Below are 23,578 nucleotides of genomic sequence, written 5' to 3' on the forward strand. Positions count from 1 at the left end.
CAAATTACCACGGCCTGGGTGAGTCTGTGTTGAAGAAGTGGCGTTAGAACAAGTTTAAGTTTAAAAAACTTGGCTCTCAGAAGAAATTTCAATCGTTGTACTGTTGATATTTGGCTCTGTTGACTAATGAGTTTGCCGACCACTGGCTTAGGACAAGAAAAATTTTCTCTACAGGAGGCCAGTCTTAAAGGTAAAACTGCTAATTGTCTCCCAATATGTATTTTCTCATTCTTATAAATAGTAATATAAGCTAAGTTTTATATGGGCACATGGCTATATAAGAGACCAGAGAACAGATGGTGAGAAAACAAAAATAGATCATGAGCTGATAAAGTTCAGGAAAGGAAGGGAAGAAAATAATAAAAACACCAGAGAAATTAAGACAAAATTAGACACTACGTCGCAAAGCATGGGAGTATTGGAAGATAAAAGAAAAAAATTTTTAAAGAGAGTGCAATGGGTTTTATGAAATGATATATATGAAAATCAGACAAAGGAATACACAAAATATTAAAATATAAATTATAAAGCAATTTTCCAAAAATAGAGAAGGAATTGAATTTATTGATACAAATGACATACCATATATCAGGATCATTTCATAGTGAAATGTATCCTAATTACATTACTGTTTTGTAAAATCAAGAAAAATTCTCTGGGTTGGCAGGCAGCACATCTGAATAATTTCTATGTGGCTAAATATCAGTTTTCTCTACTACAATATCCAACATAAAAAAAATAGCAGAAGAAAATGATGACAAGCTCCACAAAAACAATCATCCAAAAATTAACACCCATATTTTTGAACAAGCAAAACCAAGGAATATTGCTATGAGCTCATCGTGACAATGTGACTTGGGTAATAATTTTTCCAACAGGAAAAAATGGGAAAATTACAGTAAAGTGATTAAAATAAACATTGACTCTATTTAACGAAAACATATGGGAAGACAGGGTTATAGAACTTTTTATAAATGTTATACATCCTGACAATGTAATAGTTGAGAAAAATAGGCAAGTGAAGAAAAAGAGATTGGAAAATGTTTTTAAATGTAAAGTTACTTTTCTCTTATAGCTAGTTAAAAAACTATATACCTTAAAATCAATCAGTTGGATAAGTTTTAGTTTATTTAGCAACATATAAGTACACACTAAGAAATATAACACTGTTAACTAAATTGGGTGAGGAGATGGAGAAACATGGTAAAATAATGATTGCCCCTTCTAGAGTAAATAGCTATTTGTGTAAAATATAGAGAATTAAGAATTTCACAGAAATTACTAGGTTAAAGGTATTTTCTTGAGTAAATGTAAAAATTTTTGTATTACCAAAAGAAACACATGCAAAGCAAAGACCTATCCAAAAAGCGAAATACATTAAATAATCCTATACAAACTGAAAGCATAATGTAAAAGAACATGAAATAATTACATCAACCATAAAAACATGTTGTTAATGGGTTAAACTCAACTATTACATATGAAAGAAACTAACAAATAGGAAAACAAAGTGAGACCCAATTATATGTTGAACCCAAGAGATTTCCTAAAAAAAAAAAAGTATCAACTGTGCAAAAACCTCAATATGTTCCAAAAGAATATAATTTGTATATAAAGTATTTTCCAATAACCATTAAACAAGAGAATGAGGAGAAAGAGCTAAGAAACTAGAAATGTAAAACAAATCACCTTTCTTTTCAAAAAACACAAGTGAAAAATGAAATCAAAACTAAAATTTTAGAATATGTAGATACATATCAGTATTAAAATAATTGCCTAGCAAAACTCATGGGAGATACCTGGTAGAGCCTTGAAGAATAATTCTACTTTAAATATTTATGTTATAACAACTACATATAAAAAAACTTAGAAAAAGCATAGCACCAAAACCCAGGAAAAGCAAAATTGAGGAATTAATAAAAATACAAGTTGAAATAAATGAACTAGCAAAACACTAAAAAACTATCAGATAAAATTGGTAGGAATCATTATTGGAAATAGCAATAAAATAAACCATTAGCTAAATGAAGGGGCGGAAAAGATTCATGAGAAATTACTTAGCTTAACTTTATGAAAATGCATTTTAAAATCTGGATAATGCAATAAATATTCTAGATAATATAATTTGTCAAATGTCATAAGAAACAATAGAAAATTTTAACCACTCCTTTACATAGAAAATATAAAGAAGGCTGTCAGAATGCTACCATGACAATAGTACCTCATGGTTATACAAGTCATTCTAAAGATGGTTCCAAAGTGGTTCACTAACTTTAGTGTATATAAGAATCATTCAGAAAGCTTGTTAAAACACAGATGGCTGACCCCAATCCCAGAGATTCTGACCCAGTATGTCTGGGATGAGGCCCTGAATTTGTATTCCGACCAAGTTTCTATATCAGTGATTCGTAACAGGTGGACCTTCTGCCCAGCAGAGGCCACTTGTCAATGTTTGGCAATTATTTTTTTGTTGTAGCGATGGTGTGGGAGGGTACTAATGGCATTTGGTAGGTAGAGGCCAGAGATGCTGCTACACACCATACCACACATAGAACAGTCTCTACAACATAGAATTATCCTGCCCGAAATGTTAACAGTGTTGAAATTCTAGGTGTTGCTAATTCTACTGGTCTCTACATTACACTTTGAATAGTACTGTTCTAGAGCAAGAGTCAACAAACGTTTTCTCTAAAAAATCAGATGGCAAATATTTTAAGACTTGTGGGTGACATACAGGTTCTGTTGCATACTCTTTGCTTATTTTTACTATCTTTTAAAAACATAAAAACTATTCTTAGCTCACAGATTGTACCAAAACAGATCCTTTTATAAATAGTAGGAATACAAATTTGGTTGTAGAATACAGATACAAAGAATATAAATTCTTCCATAAAATGATAAAAATATATTTTACACTTAAACCTAGTTATCAAGATTAATGCAACTTGTAGCAGGTCATTAAAATCAGAGACAATAAAAGCCCCTTCATTATCACCACTTTTGTTCACATTTCTAGTGATGGTAGCCAATGTAATTATACAAAATAAATTATTCTTCTAAAGGTTGTCAAGCAAAATATAGTAGAAACAGCTGGATGATCACCATATCTATTTTTCTTACTTTTCTTGTGTACATATATAAGCTAAATTCCCCTATAGGTAAGGTCATATAATTGAGTTCTACAAAGCAGAACATGAGCAGAAGTGAGGTGTACTAATTCCAAGTCTGTCTAATAAAAACATTCCAAGTCATCTTGATTCTTTCTTCCCACATCTGCCTGCTGGATACAGAAAAACCAGTGTAGCATTCTGAGGCCTGAGAATGGGAGTTGGCAAACTATGGCTCATGGGCCAGATTTGGCCCTCACCTGTTGTTAATTAGGTTTTATTGCACAGCCATGCTTTTTCATTTACGTATTGTCTGTGGTTGTTTTCAAGCTACAACAATTATTGAGAAGTTGTGATAGAGATCGCATGGTCAGCAAAGCTTAAAATATTAACTGTCTGGCCCTGTACAGTAAAAAGAAATAAAAAATTAAAATTAAAAACCAAATGCCCTAAGATGATGGAAATAGAAAATAGAAGAAGCTTATATTGCTGAATTACTCCTTGAGTAGAGCTGTCTGACCCTATCATACTGTATTTGTGCATGTAGTAAAATAAAACTTGATTTAGTTAAGTCACTGAGATTTACTGTTTATTTCAGAAGCCAGCTAATGCTGACTACTTTGGGAAGGTAAACTTAGGAGCAAATATGATTGCTTACCTATAATATTCAAGGGAATTAACTGAATGTTTGTGAAAAATGAGAAAAAAAATATATGAAGGCAACTGGGTACAAAATTAATTAAAAGAATCAATAATATCCATACATATATAATAATCCATTTTATATATATAATCACCAGTAATGGTTAAAAAAAAAAAGAACCTTCTCCATAAAATTGAAACAAAAATAAGAAGTAGCTACATTAAATTTAACCTGAATTTGGAAGATCTATTTGAATAAAACATTGCTTGGAGAAGAATTGGGACATATATATTGATTAAAATATTTAAATTATTTTAAAAAGTCAAATTCTTTTTCATGTTCCTTACTGCCTTTGATTCGGTTTTTTAATCAAAATTAGCTATCCAAAGTGATTTGACCTTTATGGAATAAGCACATTTAAGTTTATGCCACAGGTTTCTTCTCTTCTGTGGTGGGTTTCCTTTCTGCAGGCTTCTCAGCTGCTGGTTTCTTGGTAGCTGCAGCCTCTTTTCTCACCAAAGGCTTCTGCTTCGTGAGGCCAACAGCCTTCTTTCCTTTCGTCCCTACCACAGGCTTCTTGCCTGGAACCCCCTTCTCATCTGCTTTGGCTTCTAGCGCTGCTGCTGCTTTATCCAGCCCGAGCTGTGGTTCTTGGCCTGGAGAAGAATGGGGTTCTGGTGCATGGGCTGAGGTTTATAGGGGCTTAGCTTCAACACGATTCTCAGATTTTCCAGTTCTTCTTCAGGACTCTGCGATGAACCTACTTGTGTGGTGCTTGGTGGGCTCGTTGGGTCTCTGGGCTTTTCAAGATTCTGCTCAGGTCTGTGTTGAGCATCTTATGCATGGGAAGGTGGTAGTTACTCTTGAGGGTGGCAGCTTTACTCCAGGTGCCATACAAATCCTCTAACTTGCTGGAAGCACTTTCAGTCCAAACTCAGAAACATGCCCACATGCCACCAGGAGCAAGTTTCAAAATGTTCAGTTTGCTTAACATTAAGTAGAGTAATTCCAGGGATGTTTCTGAAGGCTTTGATGATACCATTGTCTTCCTTATAGATGATGCAAAGTCCCCTGCACTGGATACAATGGTTTCTCATGTTGCCCTTGCCAGCTCTTATTCACGGAGGGGCAGAGACCTTTTTGATATCATTCCAGGCCTTAAGTTTCTTAAGAAGCATAAGAGCCTCCTTGGTTTTCTTGTAGCCTTCAACTTTATCTTCAACTACCAAAGGATGTCCAGGAACTTCCTCAATATGATGACCTTTAGACATGACTAGTGCTGGTAGGGCTGAGACAGCCAGGGCAGAGCAGATGTGTATTGCTTCTGTGTTGTGTTCACTCTGCGGTGCCAATGGTGCCAGGTTTTGGTTGGTGCAAACATGTGGCCCCCACAACACACATCCCAAACCACCCTGGCCATAACGATGAATCTCACCACCATAAACTCTGGGAATTTGAGCCATAGCTCTGCCAGTGCCCCAAGACTCAGAATTGGTTTGATGACCTGCCACTTCACTGACCGGATAGGGCTGTCTATTTATTTGGTGCAAGTTGGTACGAACAAAGTTCACAATATCTGGTCGAATGGGATTCTTGAACACAGCAGGCTCTGTGTACACCGATGTCAATGGATGAGCATACGTCATGGTGTGGAGAGAAGGCCACACTCCTTTCAACTTGGTGGCTCCCACAGGAAAAGGCTAAAGATATCAGTTTTTACTAAGTCAATGCAGAAATTTAACTTCTTGGGATATTTTCCCCCAATTAGACAAGCTTATTATCTACTTTATACAGAAAAAGCAACATGCAGAAGTAATTAGCCTTACATCTTATACCAGATGGATCAATGAAGTTAAAGTGGAAAAAGAAAACATAAAAGTACTAGAAGAAACCATGAAAAACATCTTTTAATAATTTCAGAATGTAAAGACCTCCCCAGATATGATACAAAACTCAGAATCCACAATAAGAGACGGTAAAAATGAAAATTTCAACTCTAGAAACACCATCAATATCTGTGTATCTCTTTCATATAAACATGGAGAGATAGTACACACACCACACACACATATACACACTCACCATACACATGTATGTGTGTGATAGAATAAACTGTCAAAGAAAAACAACAAATTAGAAAATATATTAGCAATAGGTATCATAGACAAAGGCTCATTTTCTTAATGTAGTAAAAGTTCCTAGAAATCAAATAAAAATGAATATTTTAAAAAGAGAATTAAATGTGCAAACATGCAAAAACAGTTTAATCTCATTTATAATAATACATGGCTAATGGTAGTGTAAAAAAATTGATGAAACTCCTACAGGTGACAATTTGCAAAATTGTCTATCATATTAAAAATTACTTTCCATTTTTAGAAATTTATCTTAGTAATACATTTTACATGTGCAAAATTATGCAAAAGTATAATTTGTAATAGCAGAATATTGCAAATAATCAAATACTTATCAAGACAGGGCTGATTAACTAAATTAGGGTACATCTATATAATAAAATGTTATATAGCAGCTATAGAAATGATGAAGGCCCTTGTATGCAGATAGATAGATAGATACCTAATAGATAGATATACACAAAATCAAATACATATTTTTATGGGAAATAAAAACAAGGTAAAGAATAAAATCTGTAGTTTGCTGCATTTTTATAAAAAAGAGGAAAAACACACATGTATGCCTGTGTATACACTGACTAGCTCCAGAAGGATACATAAGTACTAATAGGGGTTATTTCTGAGAGGAAAACTAGTTGGCTGAGGAAATATTTCACTGTATGCTCTTTTGAACATTTAAATTTTTGCTTTAAAAAGTTAAATATATCTAGATGTCCCTATATACAGAATAGACTTAACAAGTAGCTATATTACATTTAAAATTGATATATTTAACATAGATATGTAGATACTTGAAAAATTTTTATGCTTTCCTATAACTTATTGGTATGTAAATAAATGCACATGTTTGCTTTTTATAATTTGAGATTTACAGAAAAATAATTTATTTCTAAAAGGAAGCAAAAATACAAACAGGCAAAGGAGAGAGCCTTTGCAAAACTGAGACTAAATGACAAAAATACAAAAAAAAAAAAGAATCTTAATATCTTCTATAACATGTATCTTTCTAGGCCTTATCATTTACAAAAAGTCATGGCCAACAAGAGAACTGGAGCCAATGATATCAAGTGGCCTCAAACATGAGAAATGTCTAAAAAATTATAAATAAGAGAGTTATAATAAGGCACCATCACAAACTGTTAAGATTAATTTTTTCATAGTTCAAATATTACAAAAACAAACAATTTCAGTAAAGCTAGAACCCACAAATGCTTTGCGACACATACACTGGACTTGACATAACTGCCCACAGCCATTCGGATCACAACATTACTTGGAAATGTGAGGAAAGCTATTGCTACAATAACTTCAAATCAATTATTTTAAATATGCCTTTCATGGTAGACAATAAGAAGAACTCAAAGATGCAGAAAAGACATAAAAGTGTCTATTCCTTTAAAGGTAGCTGTTTGTGGTTACTCAAACTCTGAGGGTCCCATGAGTCTGATCTGCTCTGAGCACATAATTCAAACACCCACCCTTCCAGCATTAGAGAAACACAAAGACACAAACTGGATTTTGCCCCAAATCAGTAAAAGACATTGTCTGGAAATAGATACTCTAATAATGATGTTTCCAATATAAATAATACAAACAATACTCTCAATGACCACATAGTTTTATATGTTTACACAAATTAAAAATACTTGTTGACTAATAAAATGGGTCCTTTCAACTGACTGATTTTCACGAATTCCTTATGAGGAGGATTCGCACATTAACTGTTAATTGGCAATCAATACTAGAAGCTGTGTAATCACTGGTCTGCTCTCGACAAGTTTATATTCGCTTAAAGTTTCGTAATTATAACATAATTTATTCTACATCATGGGTTTGTGTATTCTCAATGGTTATGTTATCAAAAATAGCATCTAGCAATTTTAAAGATGGCTATGAGCTATGATACACGTCTTGAGTTAACTGAGAACTGGGGAGAAGTTTCTGGCACCCACAATGTGCAGACCAGACGAGGAGCAAGCCTTGCACAATGGTGCCCTGGTGAGCTTCATTTACTTCTGGTCAGGTGGGCAGCATATTAAATTACTGAATATCAAGAAAATCAATATCAGTGATTATGATTTCTTCTAGTAATCAGTGATAAAATTAATTTTTACCTTTCTTTGTTTTAAGGAGAGTTTAATGTAAGATTTGTTTTAAAGATTAGAAAAGAGAGCAAAGTAAAATAAATAAAGGTAAGATGGCTGAGATGAAAGAAAATGAGGAAAGGAAAACAAAATGAAATATGAAGGAGGTTAGTATATGCTATACATTGCACGCCCTAAAACCTGTGCACTAACCCAGAATCAAGGGGTAAATGTTTTAGAAAATTGATAGTGTCTGTAAAGTGAATACAAATTGATAGTCATGTAAAGAAAAATTACACTTTCTTTTCTTTAATGAAACTGAAGAGAAGTTTCTTCTGTGGAGTGTTTTTGAGAATGGAACTGTAATGTGATAAACAACATCCTGACCATAAATACAGTGACAAGTTCATTTTCACAGGTCTTTTTCTTATAGTGTGTCTAGATATAGACATGTGATCATTTCAAATTACATTTCAATAAAAACAATGCTGCAATGGGAAGAACATCCATCTATTAACAAGTATCTATGTTACTCTTTATGGCCTAGTTTAATCATAGGATCTATGAGCATTTTTTAATAATAACAGGATTATATGGGATGATGAATCTCCTAACATCTGATGTTATCAAAAGGAGTTAATGTGACATTTAAGTGCTTTAAAGGCATGGAAAGTTCATCCTGGGGCATTATATAATGGAGAGCAATTGACCAAATGTGTATAATATGCTCTGTGGTTGGTGCCTAGGCTCAGAATCAGTGTACATGAGTTCTGGCTCCTGGATGGCCCAGGATAGATGGTCCTGAGGAAATTAGGGCTATTCTGAAAGGAATACAGTGCAACCTTCTACGGTTGATCAGAATAAAGCTGGCTAACATTGAGTCATGGTTTAGCGATTATGGATATAGAAGGTTAGACTTTGGAACATTATTTATCCTGAAAGGTCCTCCATGGCAGCTTGCAAATGGTTACTTGCCTTCTTATATAAGGTTGTTTGTCCCTTTTTTTAGAGACAAAATGAAGTGTGTTCAGATGCTTCACATCTCAGGAAATAACACATGTCTGCTTTTGCAAAATGAAATGATGAACTAGACACCAAAGTAGACTTTTTCTTAATCTCTTCCTACATTATCCATTTCTCCAAGACAGATTTTAGTATTCTCTTCAGTTCATTTTCTCTACTTCCATGTTTCACAGATAGTTATAAGGTAGCTTGCATTGAATTTTCTCATTATTTGTTTTCTATTTTCTGTTTAAGGATATACAAAGAAATATCCCTTATTTTTCTCTAAAATTAGAGTTAAGTTTCTGTGATTATTCCACTTTAACCCTTTGCACTCGCTTGCTTTTTCTCGATTCCTGCTACCGATGCTAACTGTGTCGAGTCACACTTGACATCCGAGTGCAAAAGGTTAATGGTTCCTCGTAAAAGAAAATACTTAATTGAGAAAGAAATATGTAGTTGTCAAAATACACAGTAAAACATTTTTTTTAAATTTCCAACAGTTCTTATTTCCAATGACTACCATTTTCTCAGAAGTCATAACAATTTCAGTACTGATTCTGACATTTTGTATATTCAGTGGTTATCACAGAAGCTAATCCTAAAGTCCAGTACAGTTTAGGCACCTGAGTGTGAATCTCCTCTTTCAAGGAAGGTTAGAGGTATACAGGTATCTATTTGGCAGTCGAATAGATTACATCAGATTCATACTGTTCATGAGTTCTGCAGCACATTAAATCAATCTCAACGACCTCTGCATATTGTATTTTAAACTAGTAGCCCATCGGCTACTACCACCGGGAGCTGCGCTGCTTCCACGGGAGGTGGGAGGGACCCACGTTTATTCTGCAGGAGGCGAGCCCACCGTCTCCTCTCCAGGCCTGTGCTCGGCCACAGAGGCGGCAGGCCGGCCCCCTGTCCCTGTCCGTGTCCACTCCGGCTCCGGGGGGCCAGCCCAAGCCGGGCGCAGCAATGTAGCAAGCATTCCGCCAGGCCGCTCACACTGCCCGCTCTCAGCGGCTGCCCCCCCGGGACTGGGAGACTCCAGCGGGGCTGAGAAGACTGGGTGCCGCCATCTTGTGGCTAGGGACACTTCCATCTTTGTTATGGAGTGACAGTTAATTTGCATATTACCCTTTTATTAGATAGGATGACCTCCCCCACCAGAACAAATGTGCCAATATGCAGCCAACATGGTATACATACTTTGCTAATCTAATCAGACACCTCTGGTGAGTTGTCTATAAACACGCGCTGCTCCAGTTCCATAAGCATGCTTTGTGCTTTCTTGTTTATAACATATCACTAATCACTTCATTACTATCAAAGAAGAAATTTGGGGACCTAAGATTTTTTTCTGTTTTCCTCCTGAAGATTCCTTTGTGAACAGAGAAAGCAGACTTCTTTACTGATGCACACCAGTTTCATCAATATAATAATATTATATGTTTTGCCACTGACATTTTAATGAAGAGGGGGCAGCCACATGCTTGAAAAACATTAAAAAAGAAAATGCAAATTCAGATTTCTTATTCTGACTCTAAGCTTGGTCCATTTGTCTTTCCTGTCTTTATTTTCTTTGGTCCCAAATGGGTAATTATGTTTATCTGTTTCTCACAAGAAAAGCAGTGAGGATAACCTGGCTCTAAAGGATACATATTACACATACTAATTAGTACTACTATTTATTAGTACTATTATTAGTAGTATTAATGTTCTATGACTATATCTAATTTTTTACATTAAATTTTTGGGAAATAATTGAAGTTGTAAGGTTTTTAGAAGAAAGAGCATAATTCTGGAAACCTAAAGATATGGATACAATTCCCGACTTTTCTACTTCCTAAGCAAATTAGTTACCTCTTCTAAGTCTTAGCTTTCTTGTTTGAAAAATTGAGATAATGATACATAGCTCATGATGGAGGCCGGAGAATTATGTGTGTGTATGTAAAGCACCTATTGCAGTATCAGGCACACAGGAGGCAATCAATTAAAATATTCTTTCCTCTTGTGGGCTATCACATTATTTGTCTTCATTCTTTACTCCTCCCCCTGTACATCATTTGCCATGAGACTTTAGGTACCCTTTCCTGCCTCTTGACCTTAGGCTTTAACCAATGGGATGATAGCAGACATGATGTAAACAGATGGTGCTTGTGTTACTGACTGATTTCTTTGGGGCTTCTGTGATTACCAAGAAAAGGTCAAGTCCCAATGAGTCCATGGTCTCAGGAAGAAAAAAAAGGCATGTGGAACAGAACTGGATTCAACCTGCAGTTTGCAATCCAGCCTAGCCAAATCCAGACTAGAGCAGCCAGTCTCTAGCTGTGAAAATCCAATGTGAATGCAAGAATGATTGATGATTGGTATAAGACACTGACTATTGTGATGGATTGTTATGCAATACTTTGGCAAAAGATCAGTATATAGAAATGGGTACCTAGAATTAAAGTACTGTTATGCCAAAACCCCAATATATGTAGCACTGGTTTTCAGATCAGGTAGTGAATGACAATAAACTACTATAGGAGGCTAGGTAAAATATTTGTTTAAAAATGTTGCCTGTGATAACTTGGAGATAGAAAATATGCCTAACAAATTTGTGAACTTAGGGAAGCAGATGTCCAGCTTGAATATTAGAAGAATGAGCAGGCTTCTGATAGGAGTAGTTACCAAAGTGCTCCAGGAAATAGACAAACTTGGCAATGAACTATTGGTTTGCAAACAGATTAAGAGGACATTCAGTAAGCTCAGAAATGGTAGGTTTTGCTGGGCAGAAACATAATTTTTTCCTATTCTAGCCTCATTAATCAGTAAAATACCATCAAATTAAGGTTTAACCTCGGACAAAAAATCAAATATCTATCATGATGCCCGAAACTTGGAGGCATTCAATAATTTAGGATCTCTTGGCCCTGGCTGGGTAGCTCAGTTGGTTAGAGTGCCATTCCCAATATGCCAAGGTTGTGGGTTCGATCTCCAGTCAGAGCACATACAAGAGTCAACCAATGAATGCATAAATAAGTGAAGCAACAAATGGATGTTTTTCTCTGTGTGTGTGTGTCTCTCTCTCTCTATCTCTCCCCCCCTTCCTCTCTCACGCTCTAAAAAATATTAAAATTTAATATCTCATAACAGGACTGGTTTTATGTAATGTAATATTATAAAGCACTGAAAATCAATGAACTAAATTTTAAATGTATTAACATTGATAAAATTTTAAAACATAATACTGAGTGATAAAAGCAAGCTCTGAAAGGAGTTATAGATCATGATGAAATTTATTAAACTTTTAAAACATACACTTAGTTGTTTATGGGTACACACATATATATAAATATATAAAAAATCATGCCTGAATATTAAATACACCAACTTCAGGAGCAGTTAACTTGAATGTGGAAAGGAGAGGATAGAGCTTTCACTGTGTTTGTAACATTTTATTCCTTTAAAAAAATGCAATCTGAAGAAAATATAGAGAAAGGGTAATTCTGTTAAATATGGGTAGTTAACTTTTAAGTTGGTTTACATGATTAAAACTAAAAATAATATTAAGTGGAAAAGAAGTAAAGAGCATGTCTTTTAGTATGTAGCTTCATACTAGTCATTCATAATTAAGTTAATATTCAAATATTAAATTATGCACTTTGCCTCTTGGATCATCTTGCTGTACATTGGTCTTAAAATAGAATTTTCACAATCTGAGACAAGGGTCTAGAAATTAGCATATTGTCCCTTGCACACTGTGTGTGAATGTAATGGAAGAGAACTCAATTTTGCCATATATTTGACTGACTAGCCACCAACACCAAAGAACTATAACCCTAATTATTTTACCAGTTATTTTTAAGGGTCTCTTGCCAGTACATGCAATCAGGTACCACATACCTACTGGTAACTATAACAAAACCTGGAGGAAAGCACAGGTCCAGTAGGGGATTATAATTAAATACCTGAATGAAGAAAGAATGTGTCTGCCACATGAAGCCAGGAGACGGTTAGAAAACAAGCAAGTTGTTGTGCTCACATTTTTCCTGCATAACCCATCTAGTTTCAACAAGTAGGCAGTGCATACTTTCATCAGACTTTTACCACTGACTCATGAATAATCTCAATTTTCAATTGTACTCTGCATTTCCGAGACTCATGTGCCTGAACTGTTTTCCTTGGGAGAGAACATTGAGAGAGGAAGGAATCAGGCCATAAAGGAGGGAGAGAGAGTAGGAATGGTACTACCAATAAACAGCTCATGTAATGAATTACTGACTTTTGTAGTGCTGATGAATAAATTCAAATTTTTCCATAAACTAAACATTTTCTTTTAAAATCGGAAGAGCTAAATGCAATTTCTAAAGCCTTAAAAATGCAGACACTTTTTAAAGCCATCATTTTTCTCAGGTAGGTAAGTGTCTTGGGATCCAGTGGAGATGCATGCTTACTATTACATAATGGCTCTCATTTATCCAACATTACGGAAAATGTGTCCTGTGCATATTAGTTTATCCACATAACTTCAGGCAAGTTTTTTTCATTTGAAAATTTATTGTCCAAGTCCCTATGCCTACAAGGTCACATCAGGCAGCAAAGACTTTGATAATACAAAATATTCACTTACACAATGACCTGAAAGATTAATTCCCATTCAAATATTCTTCCCAGCTCCAAAAACAGCAGTGGCACATAGTTACAAATATGAAATGTTTCATATTAGACAAAATATGCTCATTTACATAACTTTATTTCAAGAGAAAGTTCTAAAAAAACTTGTTTATTATTATAAAACTAGAGGCCTGATGCATGAAATTTGTGCAAGGGACTCAGCCCTCACAGATCTGGCTTTGTCCGGAAGGTTGTTTGGCTATCTGGTGTAATTAGCATATTACGCTTTTATTATTATAGATGAGGTTCTTCTTTTAAATCAATTGACCCTTTTCTATGTCAAATTTTCTTTAATAATGAGCATCCTCTGCTCTAGTATTATCATAATTTTTAGATGAATAACTGATGGCAAAGGCAGTCTTTCTCAATTTCTCTCATATTCATAGAACACTACTCCAAGAACCTTTACAAATCCAGACCTAACTGACTTCCAAGTTAATGCTTTCAAGCATTATGTACTCTAATTTTCCAGGAGAAAATAATAAGAGCCACCATATATAAAGCAGAGTAGTACAGGGTCCTAAAGAGAGTGAAACAGACAGTAATTGTGAATGGAAACCATGGGAGCTACTAACATACACAAGACCTTTGAAACTGAGAACACCTGCTCACCATAGCAGCAAGAATTACTACAAGTATACCACTTTTTCCTAAGGAGTTAGAAACCAGTTTGAGAGATTGAGTTCTGATATTCTTAAATTCATCTTCACCCTTTGCATCTGATCTACTTCTGTTGATGATATTGAGCCAAATCCATTAAAATGTATTATTCTGGCTGGGTAACCCATAGGTGTTACCAAGGGCATAGCATCCTATGTTACCCCTTCAATTCAACACACCAATGCAAACACTCTGCTAGACATGAATGATAATAAATTGATTCAGATTTGATCTATTCCCCCAGGGTGCTCACAGAGATAAGCAATACTCACTAAATTTCCCCATGCCCCATCACTATGTAGCCTAAAAATATGCATTATGAAGAGGCTAAAAATTAGATAAGCTATTGCAGATAAAGAACAGTTTGATGATATTTAAGCTGAAAGTGCCATAGTGCTAAGCAATGAAGGATCTCTTTTTAGTTCATAACCCAATCAGAAACTTCATTCTACTCTACAAAGGGAATGCATTGGTTTTTCTTCCGCACTATTGTAAAGGAAACAACAGAAAAGGCACAAAAGCAAAAACCACTCAAGTCTGAAAGAAATGAAAGCATTCCCAGGTTAGTTGTGTTTTTTGTTTTTTAAGTAAAAGCATGCATTTCCAGGACATGTTAAAAGAGAACAAAGTTGCCTTAGAAATTGACTAATATTGGACTAACAAAGAATTTGGAGCATTTGCAGAAGCAGTGACAAAAACTCGGCCCCAAAACGAAGTAACAGTGCTATTCCAGAAGAGGGTGGGGCATGCAGAGAAGGATCAATTGGACTAAGACAAAGCAAAATGTTCTTAGTAGAACAGAAATAATGTCATTGTTCCCACTGGCTAATGGTGTTCACCAATTCCCCAATGAAGAAAAAATTCAGTTTATAGCAGCACCTTATACATACTATTAATATTATTCAGTCTACATTTAATGAAATAGATCATTGCATAGGGTTCTCATTTTAGAATGTGACTTATTCAATTCCTAATTAAATAACAGTCACCATTATTCTAGTACTTACTGTATGCTAATCACTTTTCTAAGTATTTTTATACATTATTTATCACTATAATCCTTTGCTATAAGCAATATTTTTCTCAGTTTACAGATGGGAAACTGGAACCACAGAAAGGTCAAGTAACAAGTTGAAGGTCACAGGTAATGGGTGGAGGAGCCAGGGTTCAAACAAGGCAATTTGACTCCAGAATTCATCCCTTCACACTGTGCTGCCCACCTTTCTAAAGAAAATCCACAGATTTGATTACAATAATGAATTAATCTCAAATATTGTGTTGCCTGCCTTTTTAAAGAAAATCCATAGGTTTGATTACAATAATAAATTAATCTCAAAAATATTAATTGAGCACTGTCAGCCAGATATTGTATTAAGTATGTGGCTACAGAGATGCATACTACTGGGTACATGTTTATATGTAAACAATAAATGCAAAAGGTCTCACTATATATGTGACATCAGTGCAGGGAATAAAGGAGAGTGATCAACATATTATAAACTGTTTGTCTACTTGCACTGACTGTAGCACTTAACTCTGTTGCCTCTATTGACAAAAGTAGGGGGGCATTAAGTAATTAGCATTCTTTAAAAAGTTCCATATTAACATATTTATTTTCTTAAGTGCTACATATTACAACAGCCCTCTTCCCTCCCTCCTTTGTTTTGTATCTCCTTTCCTTCGTCATCCCTTCTTTCCTTTCTACTTAAAATCAAGTCATATTTCTTGAACAAACACTAGAACAGACCCTTTCTGCTTGTCCTATATAATAAAAACCTAATATGCAAATTGACCGAATGGCGAAACAACTGATCACTATGACGTGCACTGACAATCAGGGGGCAGATGCTCAATGCAGGAGCTGCCCCCAGCCCGCAGGCCCCAGGCCAGCCAAGGCGGGTGCCAGTGGGGGCCCCCTGATTGCCCCACTGGTAGCCCTGCAGATCAGCCCTCATCACCGGCTAGGCCTAGGGACCCTACCCATGCACGAATTTCATGCACAGAGCCTCTAGTTCATTATAAACATGTCATACAATCTGTGAAAGACAAAAAAACCCCACAAAGGTCATAGATAGAAGACATCTTTAAATAGTTCAGAAATTTTCATTTCATTCTTGGCTTTCTCTTACTCCTGACACATTTTATAGCTTCCTTTTTATAACTGAAGATCCACAGACAGGAAGAAGAGGCACACCTGCATAAACACCAAGCCCGGAGCTTGGAGCTGGTCTGCAGCCAGCACTAGGCCTCCTGCTCTCAGATTCCCTCTCACTTGAGCCCCATCAACACCTGAGGGAAATCACACGGCCCAAGAACGAAACCCTGAGAAACTTGGTTAGTGTGGCCAGGGCTCCAGCACCTGGGCTGAATGAGAAAGTATCAAAATTAATATGCAACCGTTTTCAGAAACTTTCCTTTTCCTTTCTTATGATTGAATATTCATATCAGGATGGCTGAAGAGAGACAAATCCACAGATAAATATCTAGGCGAGATTAAAATGAACTGAATTTACTAAAGATATTAGGGAAGGGGTACAGAGGCAATTGATAGGTGACCTTTTTTAGTGATATTTGATGACCTGATACCAGTGAACTTTTAGGTTGTGTGGATTTTTGTTTGGGGCCAATTCTTACTTTTTTGGGGGAATATATTTATGGTTAAAATACAAGGGACCCAAAGGGGCACTCACTGATGCCAAGGGCACAGCTGCCTAGAGGGAATGTTATCATGTGTACTAGTATTTCATTAGGTTCACTTAGGCAGAATGGAAATGGCCTGACCATTCTGGCTCTGAGAGAAGTTCTATTATTCTCGTTCCATTTATTTTCAATGTCTACTCCATCTCCAAAGAGAGAATGCTCTTAGGTAGAGGGAGCTAAACTCAGGCCCTGTCTGAGAAAAGGCAAAAAGAGCTTCACAGAACTACAGAGAAGATACCATTCTACATTTGCAAAACCCTATCACACAATTCTAACAACCCAGTGAAGGAAGTAAGGCGTTTACTATTACAGTCTCTCATTTCCTTCAAGACTTCCTCAACTGTCACCACATTGGTCTTTCTTTGGCAACTCTTTATAAAACAGCAACCATCTTCCACCTTGCCTTCTAGCCACTCCTATTTCCTTGCTGGTTTAAGTTTTCATCAAAGTGTTTCACTCCATCTGGCATATTATGTATTTATGTATTTACTAGTATCCCTGCACACCCTCCAGTAGCTCTCTGCCCGCTGCCCCGCCCTCCTGTAGCTCCCCCGCCCTCCTTCCCCCCACCTCCCCCTCACAGCTTGCTGCCCTGCCCCCTCCTGTAGCTCTCTGCTGCCTGCTTGTAGCTCGCTGCTCTACCTTCCTGCTGATCCGTGATCCTGGTCATTACTTGCTCAGTCATTACGCTTCACGCCGTAATGACCATTTGCATATTACATCTTTATTATATAGGATATATTGTCAGTTTCACTCTACTAGAATGAGAAGAGTAACTGGTTTTGTTTGCTGGTTTATCCTTGAGGCTTAGAATAGTTCCTGTCAAATTTAGTCAATATTTGTTGAATGAATAAATGAATGAATATAAGGACTCAGAAGACTTAGACTTGCTCAAGTTATAAAGCTAATTGGTGGAAAACTCTAGACTCAGACTTTTGTCTTAGAAATCTATATCTTAATGCTCTTTCTGTAGAAATCCTAAATACCCCTTTGAGGCCTGATGCCCTAAAGGGTGAAGATATTTCATGAGGTGTTTAACATGTAGTAAGTACAATGAAAGTGTATTATAAATAAATGTTTGTAAAATTCTCTGATTATTTTCTTAGAATAAAACCCCTATTTTGGAATTGCTGGCTGAACACTTTTGAGGTACACTGTGGACTTTATATCTATCTGGGAAGATTATATTACCTTAAACTCTCTTTAACAATATAGTTCCCTAAAGTTTTACCAATATTTTATTATTAAAAATATATATTTTCCAACTTGATAGGCAAAAAATAATCTCTCATCCTTTATAACTTTTTTATGACAAAAATGTGTTTGTTTCAGAAAACATGAAAAATCTAGTTATTAAAAAGAATAAAATAAAAATTACCCATATTCTAATACACACAAACAAATACTGTTAATACTAGCATGAATACATTCAGCTTTGGTTCTTTGTGTGCATATATGAATAGCTATAGTCATGTATCTAAATACAATAACAATTGTTAAGTGGGATGGCATCCATATCTTTTAAACTAGTAATATCATGAACATTTTCTCCTTCCTATTAGTTGCTCATCTATAAGAACATTTTAATGGCTGCTTAGTGTTCCAGCATACAAAAGAATTTAGCTTTTCAAGTCCCCTATTACTGACTATAAAGATTAATTCCAATCATATCATTTGAAGCTTATTTAATTTTGATAAATGGATTTTTTCATAGATTTAGTGACCATGGGTAATTCTTCAGTGATTTGTCTCATCTATATATTTTTTTCAAAAGATATGCCCATTGTTTTCTTGTAAGCATAAGCTTTTCGCGTGGACATGCAGAGGAGGACAGCATTGTAGTCACCCCCGTTCAAAGAATCTCATTCAAACCTAATGAGTCATCGAAGCCTGTTACTGGAAAACAGGAAGTTTCCATTTCCAATCCAATTTTGACATCATCTGCTTTAGCAGTCTAAGACAACATCTTGTTCTACAGACTTCATTCTGCCCAATAGATGGGATAGGTACTGAACTGCCTTACCAGGATTTGCAAAGATGTGCACCATCTTTTTAGCAGTCCTAAAATTACTAGGAAAGGCGAATGAGAGTCTCTGTTTGCTCAGTGTATTACCAGATATCAACTTAAAAATAATAATGTTTCCTAATGGAAGCTTCAACTTTGAAGACAAAAATTATATGGATACCTAATTGATTCAGAGAGACTAGCCCATCATCCCTAATAACCTAACTAACTACCTGACTTTGAAAAACAGAAGAACAGTCCCTACACAGATGCATTTGGAAGGTAGTCAACCACCTCCAAAATGTTCTTACATTTTCAGCCTTCAAATAAATGACATTATCAAAGACAATTTATTATGTGCGTTTTCTTATCCCCCAAGTTAATAGAGGACAAAGGGCCATGTTAATTAAATAAAAATTTAACTTTAGTTTCTTCTGAAAACGGAAAATTTTAGCTTGTTTACAATGATTAAGCAGTTTACTTCCTCACAGTGCCATGAGGTGTAACTAAATAAATGGGCTGGTGCGTTTGGAAAAGCAGCGCCTAGCCCATAAATGTGGCTGAAAGTAGGTTTTTATGAGCTCGAAATAGAAAATAATCCCTACCATATTAGACATTTAAACAGGTCAGCTTGATGCAATGCGGTGACAATGATTCATCAAAGATACTTTTCTCAATTTCATGACAAAATACTTACTGAAAGATTTCTCTCTAAAATCTAATATTTGGGACATACAATGGAAGTCCTTTTTTATCAAGGAACATCAAGAGAAAGATAATGAGAACTTTCTATGGCAACAAAAGAGAGGCTACTGTGTGATTCCCCAAAGCAGCTGAATTAAAAATACCACTGAGGATTTAGTATAAGACAATAAATTATATAATTTTGGATTTATCTGTGCATTATTGTGCCATTTACTTTCACTTATAATACCTTAATTTAAAATCATATTGTAAAATAATTTTAATATAGACTAATATGTGAACTACATGAGTTAAAAAATGGTATTGTGGTGAGCAGGGAGGATGCGGTAGCAACACTACTGATTTTTGTATGATAATTAGTCTATTGAATGCCAGTAGCATATTTGTGTAACTTAACTCTGTGTTTGAAAGCACCCAGACATTCTTACAAAATAGAATTATGATTTCTTTCTTTACTAGTAAAACTTGTAAAACAAAATAGTTGGTGGAAGAATGATTAATAGTGCTATAAGCTTTGAAGTCACTTTCTCTCTAATGCCACTCAAATGTTTCCTTAAACTTTTGTGTTTCTTTAGAAAAAACAAGACTCATAAGCTATCTATCTGGTCATTTGCTTTGATGATCACATTTTGCCTTGGAAATTATGTGAGATATGACATATTTTCCCCTTCAAATGCCACTTCCTTTTTCATGTTTAATGCAGAGTTTTATCTGGAAATAGTAATGTAAACATCTCACTAAAAGCCTTATTACACAAAAAGATTCTGGCTATCTTCCCTTATTCTTACTTAGAAAAGCCATGCTCCCCAACTCAATTTATAGATTCAATACGATCTCAATCAAAATCCCAGCAAGTCATTTTGTGGATATCTACAAATCAAGTTTATACGAGAGTACAAAGACCCAGAAAAGCCAACACAACATGATACTAAAAGAGAACAATAAAGTCAGAAGATGGAGACTACCTGACTTCAAGACTGACTATAAAGCTATGGTAATCAAGACAGTGTGATATTGGCAAAAGCATTGACAAAGAAATCAATGGAACAAAAGGGAGAGTGCAGAAATAGACCTCCAGGAACATAGACAATTAATCTTTGACAGGGGAGCAAAGAAAACACAATAGAGCAAGGATAGTCTCTTCAAAAAAATGGTGCTGGAACAACTGGACATCCACATGCAAAAAAAAAAAAAAAAAGTTACTAGACACAGACATTACACCCTTCACAAAAATTAACTTCAAATGGATCACAGACCCTAATGTAAAACAAAAAAATTATAAAATGTCTAGAATACAGCATAGGAGGGAACCTAGATGATCTTGGGTATCATACCTTTTTAGATACAATACCAAAGACACAATCCATGAAAGAAGTAATTGATAAGCTGAACTTCATTGAAATTAAAACACTTCTGCTCTGTGAAAGATAATGTAAAGAAAATGAGATAAAAAGCCACAAACAGGGAGAAAATACTTTCAATAGACACATTGATAAAGAAGTTATCCAAAATATACAAAGGACTCTTGATATTCAACTGTAATCTGATTTTAAAATGGGCCAAAGATCTTAACAAACACCTCACCAAAGACATACAGATAGAAAATGAGCCTGTCAAATGATGCTCCATAGCATAAGTTACCAGAGAAATGCAACTTAAAGCAACAATGAGATACCACTACACACCTCTTAGGATAGCCAACACTGACAGCACCGAATGCTGGCTTCACTGTGGAGCTCTCATACACTGCTGCTGGGAATGCAAAAGGGTAGTCATGTCAGAAGACAGTTTTGAGTTTATTACAAAACTAAACATATTCTTTTCATATGGTCCAGGAATCATGCCAAAATTTCACCGAAAATGACAAAATTCAGTATTAACTGCCTCAGAACGTAGATAGTTTCAACATTGTTAATATGCGTATCGTGAAAATAATTCTTCAAGCGTTCTCAACTGAAGGCACTTGGCAATGTCTGGAGACATTTTTGTTTGTCACAACCTGGGGAGGGAGTGCTACTGGCATCTGGTGGGTAGAGGCCAAGGATGCTGCCAAACACCCTGCCATGCACACACAGCAAAGAATTGTCCAGCCTCGAATGCCAATACTGAAGTTGAAAAACCCTGCTTTAATATAAAGTGGGTTAAAGGGGGTGGGGGGTGATTCAAATAGAAGAGGCTGCTTCCTGTAACACTGGGCAAATAGTTATATAGTGAATGAGTTTTGACATAGGAGGAATATCAAAGTTTGTTTCCAAGTGTACATTTAGTCATCCATTTATCTAACAAATATTTTTTGAGCACCTATTATGTGCCAAGAACTCTATGAGTCCCTAGGAATACAACCTTAAACCGAATACAATTTTGCTTTCACAAAATTTACATTTTAGTTAAGAAATAGAAAACAAAATAATAAATTAAAAAATACTGACTGTAATGAATGGCATAAAGGATAGAAACAAAAGGGGCTCTTACAGAATGTTGAGAAGAATTAATTAAAATGAATAAAATATGCTCCCAATGTCATAATATCACTGCTGTGTTTGGGTGAAATAAATACATTCTTTTGTGCTATAAAAGCCGCCCTATTCAAATCTTATTCACCACTTACCAATAATCTTGCTGAGGAAGAAAGGCTGATTTGAGTATCCACCCCTTAAATCCTTTTATAAATGATCACCAGAAAGCAATACCAAAAAGACTTTTCAAGCCTCACATAATTTGAATACATTGCCCCAGGAATGTTAAAAAAAATATTTTCGTGGGAGTTGCTAACAGAGTTGAGTAAGTATAGTATATTATGTGCGCCTTGCATGAAAAGCATATTGATTGAAATCACATTACCAAGGAGAAACAATACAAGTTCTTCAAGTGAGTAGCTCAGCACAGAAATGCCTGAACTATGAATATACTTCACACATGGGGTTTTGCCTTCCCAAGAAAGATAAGTGCTTTCTCTAAGGCACTTCAATGCAAAGATTATTCTATGTCAAATTTGAATGTGCTGTGCCTTCTAGATCTTTCCCTGTGATAGATACAGGCCCCATCTCCTCCCTCCTCACCCAGAGTTACGCAGTGGCCTTCCTATTTCTTGCTTTTCTGAAACCCATTCTCCACATAGTAACCACAGTAAAATGTTTAACATAAATTAGATCATATCACTTCCTTTCTTAAAACTCTTCAATACATTTTCCTGTTACACAATAGGAAAATGAATATCCTTAATGTGATTAACAAGGGCCTAGGTTATCTCATCCCTGCCTATAGCTCCAGAGGCTTCTGCCCCCATTGCTGAAGTGCTCTGCATCAGTCACAGTTATTTCCTTTCTGTGACTATAACAAACACCCAACCTCTTTTCCACCCCATGGCCTTTGCACCTGCTGTTTCCTTTTACCATCTGAACCTTAAATCTGCAACCCCATCTCCTAATTCTTTATTTCAGTACACTGGTTTCTTTTTCCTCACTACAACACTTAACACAATTTATAACTATATATTAATCATCAGTGTTCTCAAATAAGATGCTAGCTCCATGAGACAGAAACCCTGCCACCTAATCCTCAATTTTAGTTTCAGCATCTAACAGGTTGTTGGTTATACCTTGAGGGTGAAATGTATATTAACTTAATGAATTCATTTTTAAAAAATGGTGTTCCCTTTGCAGAGCACAATTTGCAAAACATCTACCATTACATACTTACAGAATGTATAAAGGGCATCCTATATAATAAAAGCCTAATATGCTAAGTGTCTGGTCATCCGGTGACTGGTGGACTGTTCAACCAATCAAAGAATAATTTGCTAATGATATGCTAAGGCCGCTCAACCCTTGCTGTGACGTGCACTGGCCACCAGGGAGCAGACTCTCAGACCAGTAGGT

The 23,578-nt window shown here is 35.6% G+C and overlaps 1 protein-coding gene and 1 pseudogene across 2 annotated transcripts in view; both read right to left on the minus strand.

Annotated features, from left to right (window-relative positions):
* Positions 1 to 23,578, minus strand: part of ARHGAP24 (Rho GTPase activating protein 24) — a 460,097-nt gene that overhangs the window by 325,301 nt on the left and 111,218 nt on the right. The window lies entirely within an intron of this gene.
* Positions 4,174 to 5,396, minus strand: LOC103287956 (60S ribosomal protein L4-like; annotated as a pseudogene).

Source organism: Eptesicus fuscus, chromosome 2 (genome assembly GCF_027574615.1).
Source record: "Eptesicus fuscus isolate TK198812 chromosome 2, DD_ASM_mEF_20220401, whole genome shotgun sequence".
NCBI lineage: Eukaryota > Metazoa > Chordata > Mammalia > Chiroptera > Vespertilionidae > Eptesicus > Eptesicus fuscus.